The sequence below is a fragment of the Engystomops pustulosus genome, chromosome 9 (genome assembly GCF_040894005.1).
Source record: "Engystomops pustulosus chromosome 9, aEngPut4.maternal, whole genome shotgun sequence".
NCBI lineage: Eukaryota > Metazoa > Chordata > Amphibia > Anura > Leptodactylidae > Engystomops > Engystomops pustulosus.
In genome coordinates this window covers 15,808,104-15,822,531 of record NC_092419.1, presented here as the reverse complement: position 1 = coordinate 15,822,531, position 14,428 = coordinate 15,808,104, and the positions used below count along the sequence as shown (strand labels likewise).

The window sequence follows — 14,428 nt, the reverse complement described above, 5'->3', positions numbered from 1 at the left end:
GGTTCCATGAAGAATCACTTGCGGGCTGGGGAACATGCTCGGCGGTGGTCCTGGGCCGACTTCTTGAGGGCCCCTCATCACCTGAGGAAGAGGAGGAGGAAAAATAAAGAAATGGGGCATCCTCCCCTTCATAAGCCTTCATTGCTGAAAAAGATCTTTGGGATGTATTTTATTGTATAAATGTTGTGCTTTAACACGTGTCAACTTTATTCAAGGGGATGTGTATGTTGTGCTTGAACACGTGTGGGGCGATGGAAGAATAAACCGTAACCAGTAGAACTTTTAGTACAGGGGGAAAAAAGTGCTGAGCAGCGATCAGCTGCAGTATAAAAAGTGCCAACCAGTGATGTGTGTCACCGATCTGCACTTGGCGGTCACAGGACACACAAAACTGAGCAAAAAGCAAAAAAAAAAACCTCCTGTATAAAAAAAAAAAGCTGAAGCTAAAGCTGATGAGTGATGCAAGTGAGTGATCAGTGCCCAGTGTACAGGATGCAACCACGGAGGTGGTGCAGGGGACAAGACAACTAAAAAACTGCGACACCCAGGACGCACACAGGGAAAGGGGGAAGGGATCAGGAACAGGGATTGGGAAAGGGAAACTAAGGATCACACAAAAAAAGAGGTCTGACTGTAGCAGTCACAGCAGCAATTGAGGATCACACTGGTGGTGCCCAGAAAGGTGCCAGCCAACAATTCTAGAGGGTCCAGCAACACAGGGGGCGATATACACTGTTCTGCACGCGGTCTCACACTAGAATGACACGTGCAGTGATCACTAATTTGAACTTCCCACCTGAAATCCGATTGGCCGATCTGTACTATGGGGGGGGGGGGGGAGGTGGCCCCCTAATGATGATTGGTGCTGTCCTAGACAGCACAAATCATTATCCTGTGTTAACCCCTACATGGCCCCTGATGACATTTACTGCTACTATTGGCTGGCCGATAGCAGCGATCATGGATGTGGGGAGCGTGGCAAAACCCCTCTGTACCACGAGGCAAGATGTCTGCTATAGATACAGCGATTGTTAATAGCGGCGCTAAACACATTTCTGACGCTATCGGCTGGTCTAAATTGAATAGCATCGATCGTGAACCGTGGGTTGCGATGGTGCGATGGAACCCCTCTGGTCCACGCGGCAAGGTGGCTGGCTGTCATAGACAGCCGCCATCTTGCCTCGATCACCGTGCCTGCGCGTAGTAAAATCACTAGTACGGTGCAAGTCGTGAAGGGGTTATGGTTATTAGGAATATCATTTGCATTTCCAATTATGGACTTTTAGATAACCCAATACACACATTGGGGCAGGTTTATAAAAAGTGCCTCGAAGTACGGCGGCATTCACACAAATGTATCATTTCTGTATTTCCGCGCTGTATGAATCTGTATATATGTGACAATTTTCAACCGTATGTGCACGTATGTCACCGTATCCGTACATATAAAACTCGGTGGGCTGGCAAATGATGGACTATTGGCTGGCGAATACACCTCCCACTCCCATTGGTTCTGAATATTGCACCTATATACTGCAGCTGTATGCAACCTGTATTTTATACATTCCCATAGATTTCTATATGGAAGGGAAATACATGATAAAATAGGACATGCTCTATATTTCTATACGACTCGTTACAGCCATGTAAATGGGTGGCCGTATTGTCCATTGAAATGAATGGGGCCTTATGCTACCCGTGTATATACATATTTATGGTCGTTTTCATACTTTCGTGTGAATGCGGCCTAAGGGTGGTGACACACATGGCGTTTTTAGGCCGTTTTTAGATTGTTAAAAACGGACGCGTTTTTGACCAGTTTGAATTAAGATAATTGCTGAAACCTGTCAAAAACGCACACGTTTTTTACGATCTGGAAACGGCCCTGCCACTTTTACCAATGCTACACACTTTTTCCAAAGGCCAAGCCCCGGAACTTTTTTTTCTATAAATGTGAGCCAGATGTGTTTTAGACCTTTTTTGGCACAAACTATGTCAGAATTCTGTCCTAAACAGTTTGATAAATCCTCCCCATTGTCTCTACTACTAGAGTAAGGGACGTTTCTAATGGTATTACATCTATATAAGGGACACCTGTGCTTTATGGTATGACCTCCATACTGGAGTATAAAGCCTCTGCCAAGTATAAAATATGTGACTTATTATTTTTCCCTCATTTATGGACAGTAAAAATCCCGACCAGCTCTCAAAGACCAGAAACCAGTGCGGATACAAGTAAGTAGTGAGATATTTAATATTGTCTCTGTAATGGCTAACACCAGATATCTGTGTGTGACTGAGACAGACTGACAGACATACAGGGGCAGATTTACTTACCCGGTCCATTCACGATCCAGCGGTGCGTTCTGTGTGGAGGATTCGGGTCTTCCGGGGATTCACTAAGGTAGTTCCTCCGACGTCCACCAGGTGTCGCGGCTGCGTCCATCGTGTCCAGCGACACTTTTTTTAAAAAAAAAATGCGGCGGTTTTTCCGAATCCGTCGGGTTTTCGTACGGCCACCCCCCCCCCCGATTTCCGTCGCATGCACATCTGCGCGCCACAATCCAATCGCATGCGCCAAAACCCCGGAGCATTTCAGGGAAAATCGGCGCAAAGCGGAAAAATTCATGTAAACCGCCGGAAAAATGTGATTCTGGCCCTTAGTAAATGACCCCCACAGAGAGAACAGTCACCCCCCCCCCCCCCTCGGTGGTGGTGTAGAGACAGAGACACAGGTGACACTTGTAGAGACACAGGTGACACTTGTAGAGACACAGGTGACACTTGTAGAGACACAGACACAGGTGACACTTGTAGAGACACAGGTGACACTTGTAGAGACACAGACACAGGTGACACTTGTAGAGACACAGGTGACACTTGTAGAGACACAGACACAGGTGACACTTGTAGAGATAGAGACACAGGTGACACTTGTAGAGACACAGACACAGGTGACACTTGTAGAGACAGAGACACAGGTGACACTTGTAGAGACACAGGTGACACTTGTAGAGACACAGACACAGGTGACACTTGTAGAGACAGAGACACAGGTGACACTTGTAGAGACAGAGACACAGGTGACACTTGTAGAGACAGAGACACAGGTGACACTTGTAGAGACACAGGTGACACTTGTAGAGACACAGGCACAGGTGACACTTGTAGAGATACAGACACAGGTGACACTTGTAGAGACACAGGTGACACTTGTAGAGACACAGACACAGGTGACACTTGTAGAGACACAGACACAGGTGACACTTGTAGAGACACAGGTGACACTTGTAGAGACACAGACACAGGTGACACTTGTAGAGACACAGGTGACACTTGTAGAGACACAGGTGACACTTGTAGAGACAGAGACACAGGTGACACTTGTAGAGACACAGGTGACACTTGTAGAGACACAGGTGACACTTGTAGAGACACAGACACAGGTGACACTTGTAGAGATAGAGACACAGGTGACACTTGTAGAGACACAGACACAGGTGACACTTGTAGAGATAGAGACACAGGTGACACTTGTAGAGACACAGGTGACACTTGTAGAGACACAGGTGACACTTGTAGAGACAGAGACACAGGTGACACTTGTAGAGACACAGACACAGGTGACACTTGTAGAGACACAGACACAGGTGACACTTGTAGAGACACAGGTGACACTTGTAGAGACACAGACACAGGTGACACTTGTAGAGACACAGACACAGGTGACACTTGTAGAGACACAGGTGACACTTGTAGAGACACAGACACAGGTGACACTTGTAGAGACACAGGTGACACTTGTAGAGACACAGACACAGGTGACACTTGTAGAGACACAGGTGACACTTGTAGAGACACAGACACAGGTGACACTTGTAGAGACACAGGTGACACTTGTAGAGACACAGACACAGGTGACACTTGTAGAGACACAGGTGTCACTTGTAGAGACACAGACACAGGTGACTGATGACATAAGAGAACACATGACGCCATATACGTCCTTTACATAAAGCTGATGATAAAGCTACAATGTGTAAATATAAAGATAGTCTTTAGTGAGGGGGATGAGTCCTGCAGAGTCCAGCTACAGCCGTCATTCACAAAGTTGTACAATGTCTATTCTTGTCAGAGGTCTATGACCTAAGCCAGCACATGGCGATCATTGTGTTCATATAAACTAATGACATTTATTCATGTATTTGCATTCACAATCTGCAGTCTGTGTCTATGTGTATACTCTTCTATCACGCCAGTTCTGTCTGATCCAGGTCCTACATCTGCTAGAACTGGAGACGTTCCATATAAGAACATCTTTTATACCCAACATCGGGCACCATATTTCTGCTGGTTTTATTGTCAGTTGATTTATGTGAGGATTATTTGTGTCTTTATTACCAGTTTTTGCTTGTAAAGTCCTGGGCCTTTGTTGTGGCTTCCTGATCGCTGTGCTCGCTGCTGCCTTGTACTATTGGTGAGTTTCCATCTCGATTACGTTACATTTTATAAAATACATTATTAGGCTATATTCACACGAACGTATGGGGGACGTATATACGGCCGACGTATATACGGCTGATATACGTCCCCCATACACTTCTATGGGCGCATATGGTGCGGCACCGTACCGCTCCGTAGCCCGGGGAAAGATAGGACCTGTCCTATCTTTCCCCGTATTACGGCGCCGTGCGCCATTATTTCCTATGGAGAGGGGCAGGGGTGAGCAGCGCTCACCTCCTCCTCCTCTCCCCGCGCTGCCGTGTGCCCGCCGTGCTACGGTGCGGCGGGCTCACGGCAGTGTGAATTTAGCCTTACACCAGAATTACACATTACAATTTCTGTTCTGGCTAGTAAATGTTTTTCATGGGACATTGATCTACAAAATTATTCAGAATGAAATATTTTCCCTGTTGTGAAGGGCTCTTTCACATTGGCGTGGTTTTGTACGTCTGTGGTTCAGTGATTTCCACGGATGCATCAAAGCCATTGGTTGCTATGGGTGTTTTTCCTTTGGCTTTTATTTTCACTTAACCCTTTGTATGTGGAAAGGGAAAGAAGGAAATTTTGACATAAAAAGAAAAAGCTCCATATTCAAATCCTAAGTGTGTACAGGGGTGTAACATTCAGAGCCTCTCCAGCTCATAGTAATCCGTGTACAACAAAATAGCTCAGACCATCGGGGGAATCCACATTCCTTTTATATAGATATGCATTCAGAAAACAAAAAATCATAAAACTTGCCTTAATATTTTTCATGGATGTGTATCACGGAAAGCAACAGAAGTCTATGGGGGTCATTTACTAAGGGCCCAAATCGCTATTTTTCGTCGGGTTTCCCGAATATTACCGATTTGCGCCGCGTTTCCCTGAATTGCCCCGGGTTTTTGGCGCACGCGATCGGATTGTGGCACATCAGCGCCGGCATGCATGCAACGTAAATCGTGGGCTTGGCCGTCAGAAAACCCGATGGATTCGGAAAAACTGCGGAATTAAAAAAAAAAATGTGTCGCTTGACACGCGCTTACCTGCACCCAGGATAGGATGGTGAACTCCGGCGGACCTCGGAGCAGCAGCGACACCTGGTGGACATTGGGCGCATTACCTTAGTGAATCGCCGGAAGACCCGAATCCTCGACGCAGAACGCGCCGCTGGATCGCGACAGGACCAGGTAAGTAAATGACCCCCTATTTGTCTACAAAAAAAACGGATGAAACATGCTTTTCTTTTCAATGATAAGGCTAAGAAACGAAATGTGATGTTTTCAAAGCAATGTTAAACCTTCCTTGTTATTTTGCGGATATGGAGACAAAATGGAAGAAAAACGGAGACACAACAGAGATAAAACGCAACATATGCGCAACTGAAGCTGAGCGCCAACGCCAATGTGAAAGAACCGAATACAATGTTATTTCACAATATTTACCTCATCGCACTACACAGTCAGAACTTTAACCCCTTGCATCTGTATTCTTACATAAGTTTGTTTTTTGAGTCTGTCTATTGCCTGGTAGAAGTGAAAATTGTCATCTATTTTAGTGATTGATTGTAACAATTTTATGTCTGTTTTTACAAATTTAGCTATAAATGTCATTGTGATCTGACAGAGGAAGAGGAAGAGAAAGAGGAAAAGAAAGAGGAAAAGAAAGAGGAAAAGAAAGAGGAGGCAATTGCAGGTAACAAATATTAATCCATAATTAATAAGCCATATTAACCATCTCTGGGTTTAATGATACATTTCTGATAACTGCTAAAACAATGCCTCGTCTGCTACTTTTCCCCATTTTAAGCCTCCACATGTAAGCCCTGGCTCGCCATATTTACTATAGACTGCATCTGAAATGTCCGCCAGGTCTAACCTGGGGGAAATTTAATTCGGGTAATGTACTGAATGTCAGACATACTAAAAGACCATACAATAGGCTAGTGCAGTGATGGCTAACCTATGGCACTGGTGCCAGAGGTGGCACTCAGAGCCCTTTCTGTGGGCACCCAGGCCATAACCAGAGATGACTCCAGGTATATTCCTGCAGTCCCAGACAGCCCAGGACTTGCTGTGCACAGAGGTATTTTAAAGTGACAGCAGTACCTGGGACTATTTTCAGCTTTATTGGTGTCCTCAGGTGCTGGTATCAATGAAAACTGTGACAGAGAAGGGAGTATAAATCACAAATTAAATTTGTGTTGGCACTTTGCGATACATAAGCGGGTCTTTGTTGTAGTTTGGGCACTCGATCTCTAAAAGGTTTGCCATCACTGGGCTAGTGCAACACCCCTGCCAACGCAAGGGTTAATCAGGTGTTGCGAAACTCAAATCCACTGCCATGCAAAAGGTCTCTCTCTGTGAGAGTGATCAACTCACTGAGGACCCCCAGTGTGGGATAGTGGTAATGCAACTTTAACTCTCTGCCTGTAAAGTACTGTTGACCAGACAGATGTGTTGTACTTGTAATGCAAGGAGAGAGCTGGTTGGATGGGCTGAGCTGGACACTCCCCAAGGGTGTGGAAGGTTCTGGTCCCTTACCCCTGAGGTCTCTCCAGGGAGAGCGCAGAGAGTGCTGAGGCACAGCAGAGGACTCCTTAATAATCGGCCTGCCAGGAGACCAGACCCAAAGCAGAACTGCACCACTAGGAATCTGCTCTAACTCTGCTGTCGAAGCTGCCAACTCTCCTACCCCAGCCTCAAGCTGTTTATCCAGTCTCTTCCTGAGGACCTAACATCCAATTAGCCAGCTCTACCGAGCTGAAGTTTGCTGCTGTTGTGGCCATTGCCAGGTTTCCAATAAATGACTGTAAGTTATGCTTTACCAATGTGCCTCTGAGTGATCCCTGGATCAGGCTGTATACTACCAAGGGCGTCCCATCCTCCATCACCAGGGATCCCTATCCACACATCAGGGTTGCCCCAGGGAGAAACCTACACTTTCAGCCTCTCCCTCCATTTTCTGGGACACACCACCTGCTGGAGACCTGCCAGGCTGCGGACAAGGCCTCTGCTCCTGATACCAAGCACCATGACCATCGCTGTGCGCTAGGCCACACTAGCCAGTCACCCAGGTATTCAGCGCCCAGGCTTCCTCCAGCCACTGATAAAGGCTAGGCCCCAGTGGGTTGGATCAGTTAGTTATATATATGCATTTACTGGCACAATACTGGCGGTCCCCAGGTTACATACAAGATAGGTTCTTGTACTTAAGTTGAATTATAACAGGTATATTTTAGAATTGTAAAAAACATTGTTGTCCCAGTGAGTTGGATTTTCAAAAATGTATTCTGTCATGGGAACAAGGATTATCAGAAAAGCTCCATTACAGCTGATCATTGTAGTCTGGGACTAAAGTTACGCCTCCAGAGACTTCACCAGACGTCACAGTGGTCAGAGAGGTCCCTCTGTAACTAGGGGTCTTCTGTAAGTCAGGTGTCCTTAAGTCAGTGACCGCCTGTAATTTGTTTACATTTAGGCTCCTGTAGAGGAGTAGATAAAATCTTGCAATGTTACAATGAATTTCCCAAGTCATTTCTGCTACATCTTTATACAGAAACAGAATGGGGGTCATTTACTAAGGGCCCGATTCGCGGTTTCCCGACGTGTTACTCGAATATTTCCGATTTGCGCCGATTGTACCTGAATTGCCCCGGGATTTTGGCGCACGCGATCGGATTGTGGCGCGACGGAATGCGCACGACGGATATGGGGGGGGGGGCGTGGCCGAACGAAAACCTGACGTATTCGGAAAAACCGCCGCATTTAAAAACGGAAAATGTGTCGCTTGGGAAGCGCTTACCTTCACTTGGTCCAGCTCGGTGTATTCCGGCGTGTTGAGATGCTTTTCAGCGCAGCAGCGCCACCTGGTGGACGTCGGAGGAACTACCTTCATAAATCCCGGCCGGACCCGAATCCACCGCAGAGAACGCGCCGCTGGATCGCGAATGGGCCGGGTAAGTAAATGTGCCCCAATGAGTCCCAATACAAAAACTGCAAAAAAGGTCTTTGTCTTGTGTGCAGCCACATCCTCCTATAAGGTGTTATACCGATGCTTCCCATTGAGCGGTGCATATATTCAACAAGCCTCCACTTAATGACACTAAAAGCTAAATTTTTAAGATGTTTCTAATAAAAATAAAATACATTAAATACTGTAACCGGAGTCTAAATGCTTTATCATGGTTTCTACTTTATATCATAGCTGCTGAAACATTTGACCAGACAAAGATGTACACTAAGGAATATATAGACATGTTAAAAGGTGAGAATTATCCTTATTACAAAAACGTGTCTTTTCTAATAACACTACGACTCAGTTCACACCAGTGTTGTGCAGGTTCTGTTACACATTCCGCATATAACTTGAAGAAAAGTAGTCAGGTAGTTCTGGTCTTTCCACGTTGCTGAAGTTCCTTCTGCTTCCATGCTAATCGCGGGTGCAGGACTGGGTGTCCGGTTATCAGGGGCAGCCAGTGACCCTAGGGAGAAGGATGAAGCGGCTTGTTCTATAGCGTTGTAGTAGCGGTATGTAGTAAATATAGGAGCCAGCACTGCCACCTGCTCTATACACCCAGCTGTCACATGAGTGACGGGTCTGAAAGGGTTAAGCAGAGCTTCTGGGTCTGACCTGGGCCTAGACTGGGCTTTATTGACCCCAATGGAACAACGATCATGTGGCTTTTCATCTTTGCATTTCATATATAACATTTCCAGCCATATCTTGTATTCTAATTTTCCGTTTTAAGATGACAACCCAATAGTCCTGGAACTTTACCTAGACAAAGCTATAAATCATGTTTATTTTATATGATGAATGGTAAAAAAGTTTCTTCAAAATCATTTTTTTAGTTTACGTTTTGAGATATTGAGAAACATTAAAAAATGTTTTTTTTTTCATTTTTGGTATTAGTAGTTTCTACCTGCTGCTGTAGCTACAGTGTAATACTTCTGAAGTATATTGTGCTTCTCAGCATTAACATGCTGGCTGTACTGTACCTAATAGATACTTCTTAAAGGGAACCTGTCACCAAGGACCTTTCCACTAAAGACAGATTGTAAAAGCCCCAGACACCTGCAGTGCACATCGGCCTCTCTGCCTTTTCTAAGCATTTGCATTACAGTATAATTGTGTGTTATAACTTACTCTTGCATCTTGACAAAATCCTGGGGTAGTCCCAGGGGCTGGGCTTTGATTTGGATGCATTTCAAAAAACAATGGGGCTCACTTACTAAGGGTCCGTTGGATGCGTTTTCCGTTTTGCGCCAAATTGCCCGGGTTTTTGGCACACGCGAGCGGATTTTGGCGCATCAACGCCGTCTTGCGCGCAACAGAAATCGAGGGGTGGGCTGACGGACAACCTGACGGATTCGGACAATCCGCGGAATTTAAAAAAGGAAGTGTGTCGCAAGATTAAGCACTCACATGCACCAGGAAGAAGCAGGTGAACTCCGGTGGACCTCCGTGCCGAATCGATGGATGCAGTAACTCAGGCGCACGAGCTTAGTGAATCGCGGCAGACCCAAATCCTTGTCGAGGTCGCGACAGGACTAGGTAAGTAAATGTGCCTGTCACAATCTCGGAGGATAAACAGTGGACTCCCTGGACCACCTTGGGAGATAACAACCTTAGTCGCACACGGGAGCGGAGTCTCAGTGATCTCCTGGTCTTCGCCAGAGCCCGCCGCTGCGGCGGGAGTCACCAGGTCGCTCCGCGGGTGCGACTAGGCCCGCGGTGGCAGCCAAGGTAGGGCCACGGGGACCACGGAAGGCAGGACCATGGATGGCAGGCAGGACCTCGGATGGCAGGCAGGACCTTGGATGGCTGGCAGGACCTCGGATGGCTGCTGGAATACCGGAGCGCCACAGGACTCCAGGACCGCCACAGGACTCCAGGACCGCCACAGGACTCCAGGACCGCCACAGGACTCCAGGACCGCCACAGGACTCCAGGACCGCCACGGGACACCAGGACCGCCACGGGACACCAGGACCGCCACGGGACACCAGGACCGCCACAGGACAACAGGACCGCCACAGGACAACAGGACCGCCACAGGATAACAGGACAAAGGAACATGGGAACACCACGGAACACGGGAATCACAGAATCCACAGAGGCGTCTGGAAACGCTCGGGAATACAGAGGGCTTACTCTTCAGTAACAGGACATGAAGATCCGGCAGGGGATGCTGGGAGTCGCCAGGCTATGTAGCCGAGCCAGGAATGCCAGAGCCAATAAGTAGGACGCTGGCCCTTTAAGGCTGGGAGAAGTCCGCGCGCGCCCCCTCTAGTGGCAGGAGCACGCGACTGCATGGAAGAAGCATGCGGCCTACACGCTGGGAGCAAGAGTGCAGGCCGGAGCCAGGAGAGGTAAGTGAGAGCTGGGGGAGCAGGGGCCGCGGCAGCAGGCACAGGTACACCCTCAATCCGTACCGAGGATCGCGGGTGTAAACGTGACAGTACCCCCCCCCCCTTAGGACCCCTCTTCTCTTCTTCTGCAGCCCGCTGTTCTTCTTTTTTCGCCTCCTCCAATTCTTCTTGGTGATGAGACACCTTAGGAGGAGAGAAGACACCGGGAACACTTGAGAAGCCGCAGGCTGGGTTGGCTCTAGGCACACCGGAGCGGCCTCAGGGGAGGCCGGTGGAGACTCTGGAGCGGCTTCAGGGGAGGCCAGAGCAGCCGTGGGAAGCTGCGGAGTCTGGGGCGCCACTGGAGCAACACTGGCAAACTGCGGAGTCTGGGGCGCCCCTGGAACAGCACTGGCAAGCTGCGGAGTCTGGAGCACCCCTGGAACAGCCGTAGGAAGCTGCAGAGTCTGGGGCGCCACTGGGGGAGCCGTGGAAAGCTGCGGAGTCTGTGGAGCAGCTGCGGGGAGCTGCGGAGGCTTGGGTCGCACCCGGGAGCGGAGTCTAAGTGATCTCCTGATCTTCGCCAGAGCCCGCCGCAAAGCGGGATGGTCTTGCTGTGGCGGGAGTCACCAGGTCGCTCCGTGGGTGCGACTAGGCCCGTGGTGGCAGCCAAAGTAGGGACACGGGGAAAAATGATGGCAGGCAGGACCTCGGATGGCAGGCAGGACCTCAGATGGCTGGCAGGACCTCGGATGGCTGCTGGAATACCGGAGCACTACAGGACAACAGGACCACCACAGGACACCAGGACTGCCACAGGACACCAGGACTGCCACAGGATATCAGGACCGCCACAGGATATCAGGACCGCCACAGGACAGCCACAGGACAAGAGGACCGCCACAGGAAAACAGGACCACCACAGGATAACAGGACCACTATAGGATACCACGGAACAAGGGAACACAGGAAACCAGGAACATGGGAACACCACGGAACACGGGAATCACAGAATCCACAGAGGCGCCTGGAAACGCTCGGGAATACAGAGGGCTTACTCTTCAGTAACAGGACATGAAGATCCGGCAGGGGATGCTGGGAGTCGCCAGGCTATATAGCCGAGCCAGGAATGCCAGAGCCAATAAGGAGGACGCTGGCCCTTTAAGGCTGGGAGAAGTCCGCGCGCGCCCCCTCTAGTGGCAAGAGCACGCGACTGCATGGAAGAAGCATGCGGCCTACACGCTGGGAGTAAGAGTGCAGGCCGGAGCCAGGAGAGGTAAGTGAGAGCTGGGGGAGCGGGGGCCGCAGCAGCAGGCACAGGTACACCCTCAATCCTAACCGAGGATCGCAGGTGTAACCGTGACAGTGCCCCTATATGTGACTTGTCTGAGCTGCACGCTGCCTCCATATTTGTGCTCCTGTAGAGCTTGTCCCTCCCCCACTGATATCAGCTCACCAGGCTGTGACCTCTGAGAAGGAGCAGGAGGTGGAGCTGTACAGGAGCACAAAGTTGGGGGGGGGGCTAAGATCTGAGGAGGGAGTAACACAGACAAGGCTCATGTTTTTTGAAATGCATCCAAACCACAGCCCAGCCACTGGGACTACCCGTGGATTTACAATTATATTGTAATGGAAATGCTTATAAAGGCAGAGAGGCAGATTTGCACTGCAGGTGTCATGGGCTTCTGCAACCTGTCTTTAGTGAAAATGAGGCCTGGTGATATGTTCCCTTTAATTGCAGGTTTAAAGGTAATTAGGCATCTGGCTCTCACTGCAAGACTTCTGTAACCTATGAATACTGTGTATTGAACTTATAATGGTCCTGCCTATCATAGCCAGGACAATATCTACATAATAGTGAGCCCATTCTGTAGATGCAGCATGAGAACCAATTTACAAATACAGGACCAGAATCAAACTCAGTATAGAGTTAGGACAAAATCAGAGGGGAATTGAGTGGTCAGTGCTTCCCTTATGGACTTCACATGTTGTGCAATTTCAATGTAAGACCAGACTAGGGAGAAGTATGTGGATCCTACTGAACATAGAGTGATGATAAGAACTGATCAGATGTAGTCATCATTCTACTAAACCTTTAAAGGGAACCTGGGAATCAGCACCTGGCCTAATAAACCACTGCCAGTATATTGTCAAGCAGCGTAACACCTTCTAGCTTTTGTTTCTGTCATGTCCCAGTGTATTATCCAGAGAATCAACTCTGAAGTGAGAAGTAAATTGATTGTATAAAGTCAAGAAGGCGGAGAGTTTAACACTAAAGTCAAGATAGGGAGCTCTGAACGCCTCCTCCTCTGTGATTGATATAACACATCGGACTTCAGTACATCTAGTTAGTGATATCTTTGGATGCAGGACCATTAATTGCTGTAACGGGGGCTTTCTGAGAAAAAGAGAGCTTGACTTCAGTATTAAAATCTCTGCTTCCTTGATTTTATAAAACCGATTTACATCTCACTTAGAAGTAGATTTTCTGGATGATGCCACCGTACTGGGCCATGAAAGAAACACGATCTGGAAGGTGTTCAGCTACTTGACAATATACTGGTGGTGGTTTATTAGGTAAATTTCTGATGACAGGTTCCCCTTAATCTTAGTAACTCACATGTGATGTCTCCTTGAGGTTTGTACTTTGTTTGCTTCTATATCAGGTTTAGATTCGTTTCAAATCTGTTGCCCTTGATTAAAAAAATAACTTGCACGTGTCCCTTAATTTAGAAGACATCCCCTCTGTAGCTCCACCAAAAAAGGCCACACCCCCCTAATTGTTCCACCATTCTATGTTGTACCCTGCAATACAAAAGGGCCCCGAGAACACTGAAGCTACTCACTACAGATATATTCAGTGAATAATCTACAGGACAGTGTTCATTCTAGAGGGAACCTTTATGTGGCATCAATACTCCAAATATATTTCTTTTATTTATTTTACTGATATATGAATTCTTAAAATTGTATGTTCTTTTTTTTTTTAAATAATAGAAGAAGGCGTGTACCGGGAAGACGGACAGTACAGAAGAAAGCGTAAACCGCGAAAGATGTAAAGATGTAAAGATTATAATAATATCACATAATATATAACATAATATCAGATGAGATAAATAAATATCTTTCAATTCAATGTAGTTTTTGTTTGTCTTCAGCAAATGACGATTCAGGAGTCTATGAACTACTAAATAAAGCCATGTTGCTGCCCAGGAGTTGGCAAGGTTTGCATCCTAGTCCTGCTGTCTTGTCCAACAGGAGACATAACACGGTGGCATCATAATGAGTATTAAAGGGGTATTCCCATTTCCATAAGTAATGTATATTGTTAGAATAATGAAAAGTTATACAACTTTACAATACACTTTCTGTATCAATTTCTCACCGTTTTCTAGATCTCTGCTTGCTGTCATTCCATAGAAAGCTTCTAGGTTTACTTCCAGTGGACAGAAATCTGACCATGGTCACACAGGTGCACGGCCCATTAGTATCACAGAGAGTAATCAGAGTCGTGTTATATAACGAGCCGTGCACCTGTGTGACCATGGTCAGATTCTGTCCCCTGGAAGTAAGCAATGAAGCTTTCTATAGAA

At 47.4% G+C, this 14,428-nt stretch overlaps 1 long non-coding RNA gene across 1 annotated transcript; it reads left to right on the top strand.

The window, feature by feature from the left end:
- The first annotated feature begins 8,548 nt into the window (after positions 1–8,548).
- On the top strand, positions 8,549–13,971 carry LOC140076935 (uncharacterized). Its single transcript, XR_011849677.1, has 2 exons — positions 8,549–8,748; positions 13,833–13,971. It is a non-coding gene; the product is annotated as an uncharacterized lncRNA (long non-coding RNA).
- Positions 13,972–14,428: the final 457 nt, after the last annotated feature.